The sequence below is a fragment of the Chamaea fasciata genome, unplaced genomic scaffold (genome assembly GCF_029207755.1).
Source record: "Chamaea fasciata isolate MVZ Bird 193981 ecotype frontalis unplaced genomic scaffold, bChaFas1.0.hap1 SCAF_16, whole genome shotgun sequence".
Taxonomy (NCBI): Eukaryota; Metazoa; Chordata; class Aves; order Passeriformes; family Sylviidae; genus Chamaea; species Chamaea fasciata.
In genome coordinates, this window is record NW_027094101.1 from 5,001 (window position 1) to 13,590 (window position 8,590).

General features: G+C 51.5%; 1 long non-coding RNA gene across 1 annotated transcript; it reads right to left on the bottom strand.

The window, feature by feature from the left end:
- Positions 1 to 4,036: 4,036 nt before the first annotated feature.
- Positions 4,037 to 7,121, bottom strand: LOC136297951 (uncharacterized). Its single transcript, XR_010723251.1, has 4 exons — positions 6,819 to 7,121; positions 5,436 to 5,657; positions 5,209 to 5,274; positions 4,037 to 4,177 (listed from the first exon to the last, which is right to left on the bottom strand). It is a non-coding gene; the product is annotated as an uncharacterized lncRNA (long non-coding RNA).
- Positions 7,122 to 8,590: the final 1,469 nt, after the last annotated feature.

Consider the following 8,590-nt stretch of genomic DNA (forward strand, 5'->3'; position numbering starts at 1 on the left):
GAGGAATTGTCTGGGACTTGGACTGTCCCTCGGGGTGACACCAGTTGCTGTGACTTCTATCATTCCATATGTTTGACTCCCAAAACTTCCCAGCCCAGGGGCTTGAGCTGACAGGGCAGCACAAAGATTGTTCTCTGTGTGGTGCCCAGATTTGGGGTTCACTGTCACCTTTGCTAGTTTAGATGAATTATACCCACGGCCCCGAATTCCCTGCTCAGTTCCCGCTGCAATAACCTCACAGTGCCTCACGGAGCATGGATATTCCCACGCAGAGCTGCTGCTTGAATGCCAGACGTGTCAGGAACCAGCAGAGCTTCCAAGGAAGCTCAGCAGGATGGGGACAGGATAGGTTTCTATTCCATAGATTTGGTTAATTCTAACCCTCATCCCCTGGGGGTCACCTGTCAGATTTCCCTGGAATTCAGCCACCCCCCTGAGCTCGGGCTCCAGGTGATGTTTCAGAGCAGGAGAAGGCACTGGCCGGCCTGTGCTGAGGCAGCCCCTGTGCCCTCGGGAGGACACAGCTCCCTGCAGGAGCTCAGCTCCTTTCCGAGCCCCAGCAGTGGCCTCTGCAAGTGCCTTTCCCTCAGGCAAGGGACGCCCATCCCTGCCTTCAGCACACCTCCAGTGGGACCCACCTGCAAAAGCTTTCCATCGCTTCTGCACTCCGGCCGGCTCCCTGGAAAAGTCCAGACTTCATCCAAACGAAACTCCATCCCACTCAAACCTTTGATTTTGAGGCATCTCCGAGGGCCGTTGCTCTGGATTTAATTTCTGTGAGGGAGGAGCGCCTTGGCTTTAATGCTGCCGACGGGTGATGTCCTCAGGCTGAAAGGGAGGGGATTTGGGGTGGCCAGGACATCCCTGGCAACTGTGTGGGAGCTCCGGGAGGTGGGAATTGCTGTCTGAGCCCCTCTGCAGACAGCCCGAGCTGCCGTTCCCGGGCAATGCCAGCTGTTCCCTGGGGAGCTCTTGGGCTGTGGGTGCCTCTGTCCGGGCTGCAGCATCTCCCCGTGCCCGGCGGGAGCAGCCCCTGGCCGAGGAGCCGCGGCAGCCCCGGGGCCGTGTCCGTGCCAGCCCCGAGCCCGGCCCCGGGCCCTGCGTTTGGCCGCCGCTGCCACGGGCGGGGCCCCGCAGGCACAGCTCCTCCCCTGCACATCATCCCAGGGCTGCTGGCCCCGCTGGGGCTGCCGGCCTCCTTCCTCCCTGCGCCTCCGGGCACCCGGGACACCTGCAGGAAACCCCGAGGGACACTGCAGGCGGCACGGGGGGGCACCGAGGCCTCCGGCCAGAAAAGCAGCCCCGGCCTCAGCAGCTGCCATCATTTTGGCCCGGCAACACTCACCTGCAGGAAACGCCCCTGTGCGGGTGGGACCGGCCCTGCCTCTCTGCAGAGCTTTGGCCGTGGAAGAAGGGAAGCCTCAGGACTTGTCCTGCTCCTTTCCGCCCGGAAAGAGACTTTGTGTGAGTACTTTTACGGCAGCTGCTGGGTAAATCCTGGAAAGGACAGGAAATCAGCGTCACTGGAAGAGCTTTGTGCTGTCGTGAGCTGCCAGCCACTTCTGCCCTCGAGCCATTCCAGGGGCTGGTGTGTGAAGCAGCTTTGGCAGAGAAGGCGGCACTGCACTTACCTTAGTGGGGCCAAGCGTTGCCATCCTATGGAGGTCCATCCCCATAATGCAGAGATTGGTTCAGCTGCTTGGAGCAGAGTCCGGGTAATGCCAAGGTGCTGAGTTCGATTCTCAAACGGTCCGTCCGCTTGAGAGTCAGATTTTAGGATCCCTCTCAGCCTCAGTGTATCCTGTGACCTGGAAATAAGAGGAAAATTCTCGGCTGAGTTTTAATAAAACAGCTTTTGCCATTGCAGGGTGTGAGCTGCACTCGGCGATTTTCGGCCGCGACGAGCCCCACGAGCCTTCCGCCCTTCCTTGCCGCCATCTTCGTTGCGTCTGAGGCCACTTCCGGTCCCGCCGGCATCTTTTTTGCGGCACCGCTAAGGCGCCCGGCAGGTGTTTACACAGACGCCTGACTAAATCCACGAATTTGAACGCAAGCGCGGCGCGGCTGAGCACACGGCCCGTGTCCTCTCACCTGGAGACGCCGCGGAAAATTGCGTCCCGGCGGCGCCGTTGTCGGGGTTTCGTGCAGGCATCTGACTCAACGCCTATAGGGTCCTTATTTTTTCCCGCCCTTTTGGCCGCCCTTTTTGGAAGGTCGGGCGCCTCGCGCCTGGGCGCCATTTTGTGAGGGGCGTCGCGTGACTTCCGCTTTTCCTTGCCGCCATCTTTGTTGCGGCTGTGGTCACTTCCGTCCCGGCCGCCATGTTCTTTGCGGCTCGGCATAGGCCCCTTGCAGGTGTTTACACAGACGCCTGACTAAATCCACGAATTTCAAAGCAAGCGCGGCGCGGCTGAGCACACGGCCCGTGTCCCCACACCTGGAAACGCCGCGGAAAATTGCGCCCGGGCGGCGCCGTAGTCGGGGTTTTTGTGCAGGCATCTGGCTAAACGCCTATAGGGTCCTTATTTTTTCCCGCCCTTTTGGCCGCCCTTTTTGGAAGGTCGGGCGCCTCGCGTCTAGCCGCCATCTTGGTAGTGGAACCCACTAAAATGCCCCCTCGGCTCCTCCCACAAGCGCCTGGCCCAATGGACTGCCGCCCGCGGCGCCGCTGCGCCCCCATCCCGTGTCCGCACACCCGCAAACGCCGCGGAAAATCGCGCCCGGACGGCTCCGAGGTCCGGGTGGCGCGCGCAGGCAGCCGGCTGCCACGCGCCCGGGCTCCTTGCCTTTTTCCCTCCCTTTCGGCCCCGAGCTCACAGTGCGGGGCTGCCACGCGCGTCGGGGACGGGCGGGGGGGGACAGCTGCACTACCGCTCTTTGCCCACACGGTGGCAGCATTGCCTCACAGAGCATGAGGTACGGGCACGGGGGACAGCTGCACTACCGCTGTTTGCCCACGCGGTGGCAGCATTGCCGCACAGATCAGGCGGGACGGGCGGGGGGGGGGAGCTGCACTACCGCTGTTTGCCCACGCGGTGGCAGCATTGCCGCACAGATCAGGCGGGACGGGCGGGAGGGACAGCTGCACTACCGCTCTCTGCCCACAGGGTGGCAGCACTGCCGCGCGGCGGCGCGGAGCGGAGCCATAAACGAACGTGCCCAGGAATGCCCTTCCGAACAGCCTCCGGAATAAATGGCCCAAAAGACCCCCGAGCACACCTGCGAGAACCCTGCCAGCAACCAGACCGAAACAAAAAAGCCTTTCGTTCAGGCTCTATTTCAATATTTTATATCTTTGTGATTCTGATATTTACATTCATCATTACAATTCATCTTTTATATTATGTACATTATACATCATGTATTATGTTTATTATACTATTATATTTATTATAGATATTAAATATAGAAAGTTATATATAAAATAATTTATTATTTATTATGTAATGTTATAAATAATAATACATTTCATTTAAATATGATTATGTACATTATAGATGTTTATATTATGTATATTAAATATATTTATAAAACGTGTAGTATGTAATAATATATTGTGTATTTTTTATTGATATTATTTTTCATATCCTATACTTTTTGTTATTTTTCTTTTTCATTATTTTTTAAATTCGTTTGTTTATATTTTAAACGATATTTTACACTAGATGAATTCATGAACCTAACACATCAGAAATACAATTAATTTGAATTAAATGAGCCTGGTTTTCTAAGGGGTAAAGTTTTAATCTTTATTTAAATAATATGGGCATATTTTCTCTATCTGTATGGGGTTTTTTTGGTGGGTTGCGGGGGATTGTATTTTGGGGGTTTTCTTTTTTTGTTCGCTTTGTTTTGGATTTCTTTGCTAATAAACAAGCAGGGTCGGAGAGTTCAAAATAAAACGTCTACTTTGTTTTTATTGCTCCCTCTGAAATACGCCTCGACAGCCTGGACAGCAGGCTGCTGCTGGTAACACTGTGCACGGGTAGGAGGAGACCTGGTCGGGGCTGGGAAGGAAAAAACGGCACCACGGTGGTCACAGCTTTCTCCCTTCAGGAGTTTTATGGAGCAGAAAATACAGAGCTTTTGCCAACTGCGCTCTCTATGACATCCCGACGTCCAGCGGGCACCGAGGTCATTTCTCATCTTTCTTGCCAACAGCCAAACCCCCAGGCGCCTGGGGGAAGAAAGAGTATGGGGAAAAAAAAAAAGGAACAAAGAAAACATGAAAAAATAAACCAAAACTATAGAAAATAATAAATAAAATTAAAATACCAAAAGAAAAAAATTTCAAAGTAACAAAAAAGTGGAAAAAAAATTTAAAAAAAATAAAAATAAAAAACGAAAAGTAGTTTTAACAAGTAAATAAATAGCTAAAGAAAAAAAAAAAAATTAAAAAACTGAAGAAAAAGTCTTTCAAAAACCACAAAACGCAACATGAAAAACCACAACAAAAGAGCACAAAAATACAAAAATAACAAGAAATAAAATACAAAATTAAATAAATGCAGCTTTCACCTCCTGCCACTGCCTAAAAAAGCGCCATGGCTTTCCTCAATTATGCAGCAATAAGGGAAACAAACCCAGTGCCCCCCAGAACAGAAGGTTTTCTAGACAATTCCCACTTCTGCTTGGAAACAAATTCTATTTTAGTGGGAAGCTCATTTTGGACAAACATCCAAATGTGCCAAGGTAGGAAAGAACCAGCCCCTTGTGTCCAAGGAACAGCAGCTAGGCCTGGATTCAGGTTTTAATGGCATTTATGTAATTAAAAATGCAGTAAATTGAACTTTACAAAGAGACGAATCGTGGCAAATAAATACTTCAAAGTTTTCTTGGGAATTCACAGAATTTTGTGGAGATGGTGCTGGACAATTGCTGATTTACCAATATTAATTGGGTAAATTTCCTTGGAAATGTGCTCTACAAGGTACAAAAATTCCAATTAGGATGGAAAATTGGAATAAATAAATATTCCCTTACTAAAATCAGAGAGAAAATCAGAGTTATTCCTTCAATTAAAAGGAAGGAATAACATCTAAATCCAAGCCTGCCTGGAAAACAAGCTCAGGAATTTCTAACATTGAAAACTTTTGCAAGAGTCATGAAGTTGGTGAAAGTTCATGGAATGATGGTTTAAAATCTGCTTCCTCTGCTCTGATTTAAAGGGAAGTGGGAATTCAACAGGTCCAGTTACTCCCATCCAACCTTGGACTGGGATAAGGCCTTCCAGTGGCTTCACTTCCTACTGGCTCTCTCCTTTTCGCCAACTACCTGCAAGAGGAAAAGCAACAGGAATAAAGTCTCAAACAGGATGGCCTTGGTCCAGGCAGACTGAGGTGCAGCTCCCAGGGAGGGAGGCCAGGCTGTGCCTCGGGGAGCTCCGGGAATCTGGGATTGCCCGTGGGATTCAAGGGCTGGAAAAGCACACCCACCTGCCAGGTTCAGTGCTGGGACAGAGCAAGGCCGGGGCTCAGGGGCAGCAGTTAGAGCTGGGACTGCAGGAGAACACCCCAAACCCGGGTTAAACATCCGGCACGACACGCAGCACGCTCCGGGAGAAACTCGGGTGGAGAAGCCCCGGGATGCTCCACGTTCCTTGCCCTTGGCAGCTGTGCCAGGGCCTCCCTCAGAATGCTGACCTCACCGTGCAGCTCCTACAAAACAGGAGAACTTATGGGAATCGCCCAGAATCCCTGGACTTCCAGTTATTAAGAACCACAGCTGCAGCGAAAGGTGTACAAACACTACTGCAAACCAGCAGGTCTGAGGAGACGCAGGGATTTATTCCCGAGGGGACACAAGGATCCCTCAGCCAGCCAGGATTTCTCCCAGGCTCTTCCCACTGCTCTCTGAGGACACAAACAGCAGTTTTTCCCTCGAGTTCCCCTTTCCAACAATGCCAAGACTCCTGTTCTCCTCCAACCCCAGGTTCAGGAAGGAAAGTAGGAATATTATCACTGCACAGACTGTCCAAGAGGGTGTGACTGAGGCAGCAGCACCAGCTCCCACTCCACTGCTGCTCTGGATTCCTGAGCAGCTCCTTTCCATCCTGCCCTTCCCAGCACCATTCCCTGGGTGCCATGTCCACAGACACCTTCTCCATGCCGCTTAAAACCCACAGACACCAACAGAAAGGAGATCAAAAATCAATTCACATGCTGCTAGTCAGAGAGAATGGGAGAGGCCTAAAAATCTGCATTTATTTTAGAACACTAGAGCAATTTCTTCATGACCCTGACTATCAGTGATGGGCAGATAAACACCTTCTTTAACTTACTACCTGCAAAAACATCAAGTTTCAAGTTTAGTAAAGATAAAATTTTGCTGCAAAAATAAAAGAGGTGGGATGTTGGTGTTGGTGCTTTAACCTTCGGACATTAGCGGCTATTTGTAAAACAAATTCATTATTGAAGCAGCTAACTTGAAAATAAGGGGTTTTTACAATAAAGTTGACCAAAAAAGAGTCTCAAAATTAAGATATAGGCTGCACAAATATTTAAGAAAAAAAAAGTTGTCTTTCGTGCGTATAACCTGCCAGCCTCTCATGTTTTCAGTCCTTACCATTTATTTTTACCAAGGTGATGATTAAAACCTTGTCAAAAGCTCAAAAAAAAAAAATTCCAGGACAAGGCAGGTGTTTTCCCAAGCACCCTCAGTGTGGAGCTGTGTCAGCCACAAGTGTTTGCTCCCGCAGCCCAGCCCGGAGCAGGCTCCAGCTGCTGCCCAGGGGTTACCAAGGAAATCACTTGTTTGAAGCTGTAAACGCAGGTGGCCTGCACTGGAGTGCCAATAAATGTGAAATGTGTGACTCCCACCTTGAATAGCGATCGATCTTCTCAGGGGAGCCCCTCACCCAGGATGGGGGGCTCTGCCACGGATTTCATCCCTCTGCATCTGAAACAAAGTCAGGACAACAGTCAGAGTGCTGCAGGATACCTTGACAGCTCCACACATCTTGTGGCAATCTAGGAATACCCTCTACAGTCTAACTACACCCCACATCACAAATTTCAAGCCCCCAGGACTATTACCCTCGTACCCCTACACCCAGACTGAGCAGCAAGGCAGAGCAGCTCCGGGCCAAACACACACCAACACCTGTGACACAGCACAGGACAAACGAGGGGACACAACAGGGACAGAAAACTCTGGGCAAGAAGAACGACCCTGAGGGTCCAGAGAACTCGGAATGAGATGACCGAGGTGAGACGGAAGGTGAGCTGGCCAGGCTCAGAGAACCCTGCAGGAACAAGATGCCATCGGGATGACTTATCCCAAGAGACGCAGAGATGGATGCCCGAGAATCCTACGGTCAGAATCCTCCACCTGTCTTTGCCTTCTCACAAGACCTAACCCGCCGGAATGGATCAGGGCGGTGCACGGCTGTCAGTACAGCTCAGAACAAGACCTGAAAAGGCATCAGACTGGATGCTTGTGAAGAGAGATGGATTCTGATGAGTGTCCGAGCAGCTGAGACAAAGGCACCTGGCTGAGGAGCACAGAGATCAGAAATGCTAAGACTGATGCCAGGGGTTTTGACAGGCCCCTGAAAGGACTAAAGGAAAAGACAAGACACCCAAAAGACACAGAGTGCACAAGAGACAAGTGACACAACACACACCAGGACTGCTCTGCCCTGCACACCTCAGCACTGAGATGAAAAATGAGACTTTCCCTTCATGTAGCCTAAGGGGTCACATCTTGGTGCCCCCAACTCCAAACCTGACTTAAAAAATCCCTCCCGGTGATCCCTGCCCTGGCATCCTGCTTTCATCCCCTCTGTGAGCCATAGCCCTCCACTTATCTCTCAGGCATCCAGGGAGGCAAATCCCTGCCAGGTCCAAAGAAGGCCGCCTCTCCCTCAGGAAAATTCCTGCTGTCGCCGGGCTGTTGTCTCTTAGTCAGCTACAACAAAGAAAACCAAACATGAATGCGTGATCTTAGCAGCCCATCACCCAAAACCCGACAATTCTGCTACTCACTGTCTCCTAAGCTTGCCTGTGTCCTCGGCCCCGCGCTTCAGCTGCGCTCAGAGGCCAACGCCGGCGTCGCAGGGTCTGCCTGGGTAAAGAGCAGACAAGGTGACGTGGCAGCGCTGGAACTTGAGGGGACCCTCCCTCCTCCTCCTTCTCCTCCCTGACTAACCTCAACTCCTCGGCCGTTATCCAAGCCTACCTGGATGGGGCCTTCACAAGGAGAAGATCAAGGCTCCATCACAGACTCCTGGAATGCTCCCGGAGGGCTCACGGGTGAGGTGACCCGGGTCTGTCGTCCCGTTGGTGAGAGGGGAGCTCGGCCTCCTGCGAGTGGACTCCCTAAAACACACAATAACGGAGGCTTAGAGTTGCACCAGCGAGTGAGGCTTGAACAATAGCAACGGCTTCTGTCCACCCGTCACTGCTCACCTCGCCCACGTCAGCTTGACTGCTGAGATCCGGCTTCACCACCTAAAAATAAAGACAAAGAACAGAGCTGTAACACAGCCATCATTTACACCTCCCCTGCAAACAGAAACAGGGACTGACCTTCTCAGGGGAGCCCCTCACCCAGGATGGGGGGCTCTGCCACAGATTTCATCTCTCTGCAT